The sequence below is a fragment of the Alligator mississippiensis genome, chromosome 6, assembly GCF_030867095.1.
Source record: "Alligator mississippiensis isolate rAllMis1 chromosome 6, rAllMis1, whole genome shotgun sequence".
Taxonomy (NCBI): domain Eukaryota; kingdom Metazoa; phylum Chordata; order Crocodylia; family Alligatoridae; genus Alligator; species Alligator mississippiensis.
In genome coordinates this window covers 85,977,138-85,990,216 of record NC_081829.1, presented here as the reverse complement: position 1 = coordinate 85,990,216, position 13,079 = coordinate 85,977,138, and the positions used below count along the sequence as shown (strand labels likewise).

Below are 13,079 nucleotides of genomic sequence, written 5' to 3'. Positions count from 1 at the left end.
TGAGACAGGCACTAGGGGGCCCCCCCGGCGCACTCCCCAAACAGACCCAAAAATGGACTGGAAGTGCTTCTGGTCCACTTCCGGGTCTGCTGCTGAGTGAGCCGGGGAGCCCTCCACGCTTTTGTGGGACACTCCATGCGCCCCAGCATTACAGCATTCATGAGCTGCCTGGTACCTAGAGGTATGTAAAAAAACATGTAAAGCTGTGTCTATGTCCAAATCTCCCCGAATCTCTCCAAATTGATTTGGAAGGTTCCACTTCGCACAGCCCTACTATGCAACCAGTCAGTGCGTTTACTGCGCCAATGGAAAACTTGTAGCAGAAGCAGAAAGCAGCAGCAGCAGAAGCTCTGAGGATGCAGACTAACTGTAGCTGGGTAAAAAACCCTGAAAAACAGTTTGGTGAAGCATTTCCAAATTTTCTTTCATTCTGCTGGACTATTATTCTGCTGGACTATTTATGGAAGGGCTTTGTGGGGCAAGAAGGGAAGCAGGAGGTTAGAATATTTATATATATATTTAATCTATTTCCTTTTCTTTTGCTTTTATCTCTAGTCCTTTCTAAAAGAAAGTAAATCATTATGAAAAGTCATAGAAATGTGAAGCATGGTAATAAGCATCACTTTTATTTTGAAAAAGGGTATTTTGTGAGGAAAAGGATTTTATTAAAAAATATGTGGACTAGCTCTAAAAGCACCTAATAATTGGACGTGATATACTTGCAATATAGTAGATTGCCCTGATTAAATAGGTGCATAGTTCTTACCAGAAATATCAGGATTTTTTAAATATTAATGGCTGTGTTCAACTTATGTGGCCAGCTTATTATCCACTGTGGATTTTCCTCTCGTTTTTATGGACCACTTTTCCTTCAGGTGCTACTTACTAACCTCAATGGGAGCTACACATAGGTAACTGAGGGTGGAACTGGACCCAGTTCTAGTAGTGTCAGTTAAATATTTATTTTTTATTAGATTTGATAATTGTTCATTTATGCATAAGCCTCTTGTAATGAACTCTGAAGCAATGAAGCTGGAATGCATTACAAGCACTCTAAATATTGTTACTTTTTCCATGTCTGGAGTTGTAACTTTCCACAATCACAGAATGACAAATTGAAGAACAAGCAGTTATACAGAGACACAGTCAGAAAAAAGTATGCTTTGTTCTTCACTAAATGCTAATTTCTATACTACAGGGTAAATTAAAATTGCTTTTCTAGTTCAGTTTGCAATTAGAGAAAAAATTAGTTTCCCTTCACTACTCACCCCCTGCAAAAAACTTTTTAAATAAGTTTTGAAAGTTGCTGTTTTTGTTCTGAAAAACAATGCCTTGTCTCCTATCACAGAAAAAAAATCAGCTGTTTTTTGTGAAAGCCAGGGAAATCTACTTCCTACATTTTGCAGAGCTCTTTTGGAGGACCCCCAAACTAAAGTCATGAAGTTTGTTCAGGGTTAAAAGCAAAGAGTATGACAGTTTAGAAATGAGGAGACAGATATAAATCACAAAGACAGCAGAGCCCAGGGTAGTCTTTGAACTCTGGTGAAAAAAAAATCCTATATGGGATGAAAGTAGAGGAAAAAATTTCCAAAACCCTATAAATTAGGCAGTCATAGAATTGTCTTTCTAACTTCTAAATATTCAATGTACAGAAATCTACCCTAGCCTTTGACTACTGAAATCATCCAAGGTACTTTTTGTGCACAGTAATCAGCATGGGCCACCACCCAATGGTGGAGCAGACAGTATCATCTTAGTGGATAGCTTGACTGCCATTCACTTTTTCTGTGGCTGCAAAGGCAAAGTCTGAAACCAACCAGGGACCAAGACACTTTGGGCTTTTTTGGTTGTCTTTTTTTCAAGTATTTATTTTGCAAATGGCTGCAGAAGTGCTTAGATGCGTTATAACAATTAGAAATATATTACTGATTTTGATTTGGCAAAATACAAGATACAATTGATTGACATGGAAGAAGTGCAGCCAAAGAAAGACCTCCTGGGATCTTTTAGAGAAATAAAAAAGGACCCTGTATAAACATCTGGTGACATCAGTTTTCACTGGGATTTTTTTGGTATGCCATAAATTGCATATTGTCACCTAAAAATTCACTTCCCACTCATGCACAAGCAGTTAGGTCCTTGATCTGATCATTATTAATTTCCCCTCTGTGATCAAACCACTCAGTGAGTGCTTTCTGATTAAATTTAATCTCCACCCATTTCCTCTCCCTTTGCCTACAATCTCTTTTTATCTGCTTTTGTTCAACTGCCTTACAACGTCTGTGGCAAAATGCCCGTCCTTTCACAACACTTGATCCTAAGCTGAATAGAGGTCATGTTTGTTGCAGTTTGGTAGAAGGGCAGCGCTAACTGTAAACCTCTTCCTAATCTTTGTTCTGACTGGGAGCACTACTGTAATCTGTTCCCAGGACTCCTCTGCCCGTTCTGTGCAAAGCCGGTCTTCCCTGGTACTCGCAACCTTCAAAGCTATGTAGAGAAATTAGTCTGAGTAGATGACGTGATATTTGTTATATTAATAATTTACATCCTTAACAGTCTTAGGTGAAAAAATCTACGTGGGATTGTATGTTCCTTGTTGCACCTGCAGCTTCACACTCCCTTTGCTTTTGGGAAGGACCGTATACAGCTGTGGAGGAAAGGATCAATGGTAGTCTGTCTCCTAACTGAGTTCAGTCTTTTTGTTTGCCTCATATGTATTTTAGCATATAACTTCTGGATTTCTTTCCTAGAATAACTCAGTATTTTGTCTTAATTCTTTGTGATTATTCTGTTTTGTCACACCGCGCTCATTATGTCACTCTTCTATAGCGTATTACAAGCCCAAGATATGGCTCATTACTATTGTTAGCAACAACTGTGTTTCTTAAAGTGTTAACTGCCCTTGGCTTCCTTTCCTGATGGTTAACAGACTAGCAGGTCATTAACTACTGGAAATGACCAATTTTTCAGGGATTATGTTTTAACCTTTTGAATTCACACAGTTCACACACGCACCACTGTTTCTAATGAGCATTTTTTTCCCTGCTGATCATTCTTACTTGTTTCATAAGATATTCCTGCATGTTTCATACCTTTGTCATGTACTTTTTAGGCAGGAGTTTAGTAAATTGTTTTGATGAATCCACAGGTAACAAAAAACAAATTACAAACATCATTCAATATGCATGATATATGCTTCTGTTGCATTTATCATGCATATTGAATATGGGTGCAGCTGAATTAAGCTCTAAACTGTTGGAGGCAGGTCCACATGAGAGAAGTTACAAATCATTTAATTTGTCAGTGTTTGGAGGAGAGACAGTGCCACAAGCTGGTTTTCCAGGGGAAGAAATCTGGCCATAAAATGAGTCAAAACTACATCTGCAAACTTTCTCCCTTTGCCTACGGTCTCTTGCTCGTCTGAGGAGAAGAGTCCAGAAACAGCTTTGTAGGTGCTGCTATTCTCCCCACACTGCTACCTACAAGAGAGCTAGTTCAGAGAGCTGCATATGACCTCAGACATCACAATCACCTTGTGCCCCTTCAGAAATACTCAACACAGTCAAATTTATATGCTATGCAGATAAATTATTATTTCCCTGTCTGTGACATTCACAAAGGCGGTCCCCATTAGCATCACTGTAATCTTTTATGAGCTAATTGCAAGTTTCATGTTATTTGGAGCTCTTCTTAGCCTTTCAGGTTCTGGAATGAAGGGACTGCATGAGTATTTCAGCTTTCATTTTTAAAATTAAATTTAGCCATAATGACGAGGAAGAAAAAGTTGAAAATGTAAAGCAAGTGCATCTTAAAGGTTCAGAAACCAGAAGGCAAAGAAAGAGAACCCAACATGTTTTGCTTTTTAAACAGTCTCATGATTTTTAAAGCCATCTCCATGAATTTTGGAGGCCTGGCTCATGATTTTCAAATATTTGGACTTGGCAATTCCGAATTATGTATTGGCTGTATTCAGTTGCCACATCATGCATAAAGTGCTAGGTACACTTTTCCCCCATTTCCATTCAGGCTGTTTTCTACTTGTCACTAACAGCAGCAGTGTTTAATAGCCTGGAACAAAGAGGTCAATAAAATGGATGTGTATATGCATAGCTGAGAATGTACTGTGGTATCTAACAGTAAGATTAGCAATTATAAAGTGTTTAGGTCAAATGTGAGCTAAAAATAGTTGTGTTCAGTAGGGAGAAACACAGTGAATTTAGAGAAATTTGTAACCAGGCAGGAAATTACCAAAGAACTAGAAAAAAAATTAATTGTTCATTTATTTTGATTTTGTAGCATCTTTCCCTTGTATAAGGAATACTTCCACAAGCTAGTTCTTTAATATAATTGGGGATTAATGCTGTGGTACTGAGGCATCTGCAGAGTTATCTAAATCATGCACCTAAATTCTCACTAAGTTTTAAGTCCTAAACTGATACCACGGGCCAGCCCAGTGGTTCTCAGCCCTTTTAGATGTAAGGCATCCCTCCTTGGACTTGAGTCATTCCTCCTTAAAGGCAAGGCACCCCATAGAAAATGCCAAATCTCAGTTTTCACTGTTTGTTTTTATTACAGAAAAATAATATAGAGTAATTCTTTGGTTGCAAAGAACTCAGGAAGACCACAACACGTCAGAATGACACTATTCATTCCTATTTCAAACCTCTGGGTTTATCTTGTGAATTATGCTTGCACACCTTACAGTGATAACATTGTGTTGTACCCTGGGATGGTAGTTGAAAGGATCAATGGTAGTTGAACTGGTCTCAAAGCACCCCAGAGTGTCATGGCACCCTGGTTGGGAATTATTCTGCTGACTTATACAGGATGTACTCCCCAGAAGGTTGAATCCTTGCCTCTGTGCGGAAGAGAATTAAAGAATCACTGTGAAGAAGGGGCATTACTCTAGAGACTGAAAGTAAGAGCAAGAAGTCGAGGGGCGATAATCTTGGGTTCTGGTCCTGTTCCCAAGACTGTTTCTACGCTTATATTGAACTTCTGTTATATAAAATACACAAAGTCGTTGACTCATCCTGCTCAAAACTGGATACAATTTCACATCCATGCTTTTTTCTATAAATTTGTGCTAAAATACAGATTTATAACAAGATCCTGTGGGAAAGTCACATGGCTTTAATTTTCACGCCAACCTTTTTACACAGTTCTAATGAAGACCCCTGGAAGAATCATACTACAGAGACCCTCCATTAAAATATGCTACTTATCTAAAAGCCTAGATCTCAAGATGAGAGACACTAAACTATGCATAAAGATCGCTGCGACTATAAAAAAGCAAGCACAGACTAAGTACAGAATAGAGTCAAATGCTATAAAAGTTCAGGGGATCTGAATCCATTGGAATAATATCCGGAACCACAGTTTAAATGGGTTTGAGATTTTTTTTTCTGATCCAACACACAAATACATTCTTGCAGTATGAGAATTTTGAATGATAGCTTGTGGATTAGTTTTCGCCTACTGCTTTCCCTACGTTACTTCATATTTTATTCACAGGACAATCCTGCTGAAAGATTCATGGAATCCATGTTATTATAAGCTTGTTAGGACAAAAACCTATACTCTTTACTTGTTCTGAAGTATTAAGTAAGATGGGCTGATAAACTATTCTTAAAAAAAACATTTCTGACATGCACAGAATATGCTGCTTTGATTTGGCTAGCACAGTCTTGTCAGCTGTGCTACACAGTTGACAGCTTCCTGTGACAGCAGGAAAATATTTAGTATACCCTCCGGCAGTTATTGATTTGTAGTTTCCTCAATTAGTGATAATGAAAATATGTTGAGTTGATTTTGCCTCTCTTCTGAGTACCTATTTTAGTTTACTTTTTTCTCTTCCAGAGGAATCTCAAAGAAGTGTCTTGTCTTTGTTCATTAAAGTGCTAATCGATTAAATATACCAGCAGAGAATATTTTGAAAGCAATACTTTTTAGAAACCTCACATGTATCTCTCCTTCTTCCATGACCCCTTAGTATCAAGTCAAGAGACAGAAATAAAATTAAATATGCAATGTAAATGACCATGGGTGGATCTAGGGATTTGAAAAGGGAGCGTTGTAGTTGTTAGGGTGCATCATCACATATAACACAATGTGCATTTTTATTAAGTTATAAAATTAAATCATATATTATGCATTAAAAATCACGACAAACTATGCAAAAATTATCACAATATGTTGTTTCATTAGTCCTGCAGTCACTGGAATTCAATGGACATCTCTTTTTCATATTCATAAAACAAAACTTAGGCATCTTGACAGTGCATCCAATTCCTTACTGAAAGTTATTTCCACACCAGAGTTAATGGCTCTAGTTAAAACAGTCATCAGGAGCATGAAATACGAGCTACATTACCAGGGACTAACAGACAGCAGAACTGCAGAAGAAGGGGTAGCTCAATTAGCTGAACATCAAGACCATTAAAAAAGGAGAAAGGGTCATTAACACCTGTGCAATTAAGAGTTTAGAAAGAACCATGTAGATTATAATAACCATGTGGTCAATCGATTTGGGTCACTGCTCCCTGAATGGAAATGCTGCTGGTACTGTCAGGTGGTTGATTGTAAACTTCTCAAAGAGGTGGTATAATTGTATCACTTCACCCTTCCCCCCTTTCCCCTATGCTTCTCACCCCTGCCAAGGATCTGCTCCTGCATTTGACTATCTGGGGTATCAGCAAAACATCCATGGGTATTATCTTCCCTGTATCTATCTTTACTTTTTCAATTGTAAGTTCTCTGAGGCAAGAATTCTCTAGTATTCTGTATTTGTACAGGGCCAGGCACAAAAAGACCCTGATTTAGTTTTTCCCTAGGTAACAATAAAAACATGATTATTAACAAGACCAAGGAGGATTGTTTCCTAATTTAAATAGATTCTAGCCTCAGCCACACCAATGTAAACCTTTTGATTGACATAAATTTAAATTTGGCCACAATACGACACAAAACCCACCAGAAATAGTACAACAGGGACATATATAGAATGTGAACTAAATTCTTTCCTCATTTACAGTCAAGCACCCAGCTTGCATTGAAGTCCTTGAGTCAAAACCTGCTCAGAGGTTTAATTTCCTGTAAAAGAACACTGGATTTGGCCCCATGGAAGTAAGAGAAAATGGCTGGTGATTCATACAGCTCTGTTTCCACCTTAATTCAGCAGAAAACTTAAATATTTGGACCATATTTCAGTCTAGGTAGAGGTATTTATTTTTCTTGATTGTGTTGCATATTCCTATTGGGTTAGAGCTAATAAAAGACTAATCAATTATTTAAAGCATGCACCTAAATTCTCATGATGTTTTAAGTCCAGGACTGAGATTCAGGAAACCCATGCTCAACTACCTGCTAAAATTCAACAGATCAAATACCAAGGAACTAAAAGAGTGGAACATAGAGCTACAAAGGACATACCTGAGCCATTATTACAATATGAAGAAAGCAACTAGTGAAGGACATTCTTCAAAATCAGTCTTAAGAAGGTAGGAAAGCAACACATTCTGTCACTCCATATTGAGAGGATAGAGAAGATATGGACCTGGGAACAAAAGTACAAAATGTTTGCAGTAAGATCAGGTAGAATTATGATATCACTGACTCATCTCTACACATATACACAGAAAAAAAAGACACAGCATCATATGGGAAGACATAGATTATAGAATATTTCTGGATCTTGGAAGACAGTTGAAAAAGGGGAAAGTCCAAGTGATGTTTCTCAGATATCCTTCCAATCCCCAAAACAAGGAAAAGGAGGAAAATAAAATATGTGAGCTGAACTGTTGACTTCATGACTGTGCACAGCCAAAGGTTTTGATTTTGTGGAATATTGGGCAATAGTATATGGGCACTGTTAAAACAGGATAACATGCTTCAGGCAGTGGGACTAATAGTCTCAAGTGAAGATTAGTTTATCTGGAGCTGCTAGCAGGACTAACGGGTTTCAAATAGGGCTAGGAAGATTATGGGTGGGGCTCATCAGCGGGAAAAGTCTGGACATAAGTGCATGAATAGAGACAAGGAGTTCTTTCTAAGAAGAGCTGAGTTATAAATCCATATCAAAAAGAAAACTCCTTCAGTTTTACTGCACATCTGAGAGCCAAGTCAAGCACAGCAGTCCTTTAGTCATCTGCACCCCCTTCTATTTCCTAATGGTAATGAAAGTCAAGATCTTACCCCAGAGTCCAGAACAATATACCAAGACTTAAACCTCTCCCTAATCTGGGATTCGCTAATTCTTAGTCCCTTTACCGCCAAGCCCCTCACTTCCTTTTCCTCAGGGGTGGGGAGAAGAGTCAAGGGGAAACCAGGCTACCCCTGTCTTCTAGGACTCCAGCTCAGGGGACCCATGTTAAGCAGTGGATGAATGTTCTTTACTATCCCTTGATGTTTCACTACTTGTAGCTAATCAATACTAAATGCAAAGTGCAGAAAAGCCATTCAGAGTAACAACCAGATGTCAGGATTCCCTTCCTTCTGAAATACTGTCCACTTCACTGATCCACTCCCTCTGCCTGAACAAAAGACCAGCTCCAAGAAGAGAGATGGAGGGCCCTATGGCAACTAAAGCCTAGACTGTGGGTGGTTAGGGCACTTTATTGTGCCATGGGGATGCAGGTTCAAATGCTTGCAGGTGAGGAGGATTATTGGCCAAGTGTCCTAACTACTAGACATTTGGGTTGAAGGATGGCTGGTCTCCTCCTCCTGTCAGTTATCAGGCTGTCACTTTCTGCTTCCAGGGGGAAATAAAATCTAAAACCTGTGGAAGTGCCAGAAATTGTAGTTAGGTGACTACATAAGAGTCAATTAGGTACATAAAATTGAAATAGGAGTTTCAGCCTTTCAATCTGTTTAGTTTATCAAAAAGAAGACTAAAAGGAGACTTAACTCAAGTGGCCAAATACCGACAGAGAGGATAAAATGCAGGGTAGTAAAGGGCTCTTCAGTGCACTAGAGAAAGGCATAATAAGAAACAATGGCTGGAAGAAAATCTAGACAAGTTTTAAAAAGGAAAGAAGGCACAAATTCCCAACAGTGTAGATGATTAGCTGTTAGGACAAGTACTAAGGGAAGTGATGGATTCTCTACCTCTTGATGTCTGCAGATCAAAACAGGATACTTTTCTGGAAGGTCAACCAAACATGAGTTTCTGGTAAGTCTGTTGGGGCTGGGGGAACGAGGGATTAGGGTTGGGGCTAGGACAAGCAGCCCAGCCGAAGCAGGGAGTGCGGGACTTGGGAAGGGGTGCAGGGAGCATGGTCTTGCGGGTATGGCAGCATTTGGAGTGGGGGCTCTACCCTGCTGATGCTGCTTGCCCAGCTGGGGCAGGGGAGGTGGGATGTTGGCATGGCTCGCTCCAGGTGGAAAAGGGCAAGTGGCAGCAGGGCATAGCCCCCACTCCCAGCTCTGCCACACCCACATCCTGTGCCCCCCTGTACCGGCTGGCAAGTGGCAGCAGGGCAGAGCCCCTGCTCCCATCATTGATGCGGGCACGGCAGCACTGGGAGTGGGGGCTATGCCCTGCTGCCACTTGCCCCCTTCCACCTGGAGTAAACCATGTCTACATCGCACCCACCCTGCCCCCTGCACTGGCTGGGCAAGCAGCAGCAGGGCATAGCCCCCGCTCCCAGTGGTGCTGTGCCTACATCAGTGCTGGGAGTGGGGACTCTGCGCTGCCGCCACTTGTCAGCAGGAGCGGGAGGGCAGGCACTGCTGCCACTTCCCAATTAGCTTGGGGCGGGGGTACGGGATGCGGGCACGGCAGCACTGAGAATGGGGGCTACGTCCTGCCACTGCTTGCCCAGCCAGAGCAAGCAGTGCAGGGGGGCGGGTGCTGTCATCACTTGCCAGCCGGCACAGAGGGGGTACGGGATGTGGGTGCAGCAGTGCTGGGAGCAGGGGCTATGCCCTGTTGCTGCTTGTCCCCTTCCACCCAGAACAAGCCATGCCCACATCCCACCCACCCTTACCCCCATTGGGCAAGCAGCAGCAGGGCAGAGCCTCCACTTCGAACGCTGCAGCACCCACATCCCACGCCTTGCCCCTCCCTGAGTCCCACATCCCCTGCCTGCCCCTGGGCAGCTTGTCCTAACCCCAATCCCTCCCTCCCTACCTCCTCCAACCCTAATGGACTTACCAGCTGGAGGCAGCTGTGTCAGCTACCTGTTTAGTCTATGGCCAAATCACCAAATCTTCTCTGAATCTTTTTCCGAATCGATTCAGACGCTTTGAATCAATTTGGAGCTTTTAATTTGTCTCCCGATTTGATTCTGATTTGGAGATTCAGTCTCTGAATCAAGCCAGATCTCCTCCAAATCAAATACCGAAGCTTCTCACAGCCCTAATGGGCATCCCCTTTCCCTGCTCCATCATGTGCATGGGCAAGGGACCCCTTGCCTATTGCTTCACCATGTGCGGGCAGGCACTTCAACGAACTCCCTCTTCCCTCAACTCACCAGCTGCAGACTTCTCTATGGAACTGTGCCATGGACTCCAGTGTACAACACCAGCCTTCGAGGCAGGCACAAGAAATGAAGCTGGAGGGAAAGCCCAGAGCCTGTGGCTGCTGCTGCAGGCAGTGATGAGGGAGCAGCAACCAGGCAGAAGCCAGGGGGCTGCAAATCAACCTTTTGTGAAATACATGTAGCCTGTGAGCCACCAGTTGGACAGTCTTGGCCTATGATATATAGGACATCTATTATGTAACTGTTAGGTCTTCAGCTCCATAAATCAAACACTTAACTTTAAGCATATGTTTAAATCACACTAATGTGCTTTGTAACAAAGTTCCATTAATAATATTAACAGTAGGAGAAGGATCATTCATATATACCTTAAATTTTATTTACCAACAAATCTTTAAACGAGAAAAAAGCTTTCCAGGGAACCAAAACTGTATGCAGTTTGTGTCTCCATAGTATCCACCACTTGTGTTTAGCAAGGATGGAAAACCTTGGTGGAAAACTCCTAAATCTTACAACTCCCAAGCCAAGAAGTTCTTAAATTTGGCTTGACTATAATCCTATGATGTAGCTGTCTCAGTTATTGTGAAGTTGTTTTTTCAAGCATTTTAACTAGGGCAGCAAGTGTGAATGCCAACCTCTTGACACAGTCACAAATTTGTAGCTTTTACCCTAACCAGATTCTTTTTTAAATGATAACCCTGAATTGAATTATGAGAATTTCTTTTGATTTATTTACAGTAGTTCTACAGCATTTCTCAGAAAACAAAGTTTTCTTTGCTAGACTAAGAGACCAGTTATCTAATGATGATTTATATTGCTGTAAAAGACACTTTCCAGTGCTGTTGTGCCCAAACAGTGGGACAGCTCAAAAAGCTGCATATATGAAATATGGTTCCAGGATCCCTTCTTGAGAAATTACATTCTAGTCTCAAGGTTGCAGTTTTTTGTTACAGACAGCACTCCATTGATGGTTATTTGTTTTTGCCATTTTAACAGGATTCAAATACAAGAGATACATGGAAAACATATTTCATGGGCTTGAAGGCTCCTGAAGAATGCAAACTTAATCTGAGTATGTAGTATTATTTGCTGCATGTCACCATGTGTTTGGATGCTGTCAGTGAGTACTGCCCCATAACCACTTTAATTAAACTGGAAAAAAGTAGTTTATATTTAATTTAAAGCCTGACATTACAACATATTTTCACATAACAGAGAGCCCATTGAAATCAATCAGTGACCTACTCTTGACTTCAGTGGTTTTGGATCAGGCACTGTATGCATACAGCTTCTGAAGGTGGTTTTGGACTGTGGCAAAAACGGTATTAAAGTGGTATGAAACTGTTTTGTTCAATGTGTCAATGATCCGTCACTAAAAGACAAAGAATTCTATCCCTCAGATTTTAAAACCTTCCTGTTCAATTCACATAGGCTAAACACATTTTTACATGACATACTTTCTATGTCTACCATTGAAAATTTATACTATGTCTCTTAATGAATCACTTCTTAAGAGAGAGCCACTTGAACGTGACATCTAGGAAACCTGATCTAAGCTCTCATACACTTGGACACATCTTTTTAAAAAAAGGGACCTTTACATTTCAGAAATATACGGTTCACCCAAACTGCTCAGACTGGATTTTATTACTGGGCATAGGGACCAAATGTTAATAAGTTTAAGTGGGCTGTCTATGTAATAGTAACAAGAATTATACATTATATACTAAGGGCCTGGTTCTCTATCTTGTATACTAGTTTATACTAGAGCTAGATGGGAAACAGTTTTTCTAAAATGAAAAAGTTTTTGAGATTTCAGAAATCTTCCATTCTATGATGGGATGAAACCAGGGCTTTCAAATGACAAAGTAGAGATAATCAGAGAGCCAGAGAGATTCAAATACACATTCCATCCCAGAAAAGTCAATTGGTACTCACTTCAAATGAAGCCAAATTCTGTTTCAATTAATTTATACAAAGTGGAACAGGTCTAACTGAATACAGTGAGAGTGACCAAGCCTAGAGGAGCCCATAACTTGTTGGTCATAGCCTTCCGCCAGGAGGGAGGAAACCAAGGGCAATTCCTTGGGTCAGAGTCAACAACATGTTGGCACCCTGGGCAGCATAGGGAAGCATGGATGGGGAAATGAGTGCTTACCTTAGAGGCCGGCAATGATTTTGGCTGGTGGGCCACATAATGAGTTTTGGTGAGCTGTCAAGGGCTGTACAAATAAAATTTTCAGAAGCAGGAATAGTTGAGCAGTACCTGGGTGGCTGCAGCAGCAGTGAGAACAGCCCCACCAGGAAGTTGTGTGCATTGGCTGGGACCAGGGTGGTGCTGTTGGCAGATGAAGGCTGAGTCTCTAATACAACACTAAAGGGAGTAAGAAGTCAAGAGAGATCCTCTCCCACTTCAACATAAGTGGTCTAAGCACAATAATTCAACCAAGTAAAGTCATTAATAATTCAAGTAGGATGTGTCTTTCTTGAAACCCCTTAAACTAGATTTACTTAAGTCCCTGGAGTATAGCTTTATGGCTGTCTCCCACAGGGCCTATACCAGAGAATCCTCCTTAGGCAAGATAGAGAGCTTTTATG

At 40.9% G+C, this 13,079-nt stretch overlaps 1 long non-coding RNA gene across 1 annotated transcript; it reads left to right on the top strand.

Moving 5' to 3' along the window:
• The first annotated feature begins 1,418 nt into the window (after positions 1-1,418).
• LOC132251211 (uncharacterized) lies at positions 1,419-11,824 on the top strand. The gene is made up of 2 exons (XR_009463116.1): positions 1,419-7,499; positions 11,478-11,824. It is a non-coding gene; the product is annotated as an uncharacterized LOC132251211 (long non-coding RNA).
• The last annotated feature ends 1,255 nt before the right edge of the window (positions 11,825-13,079 follow it).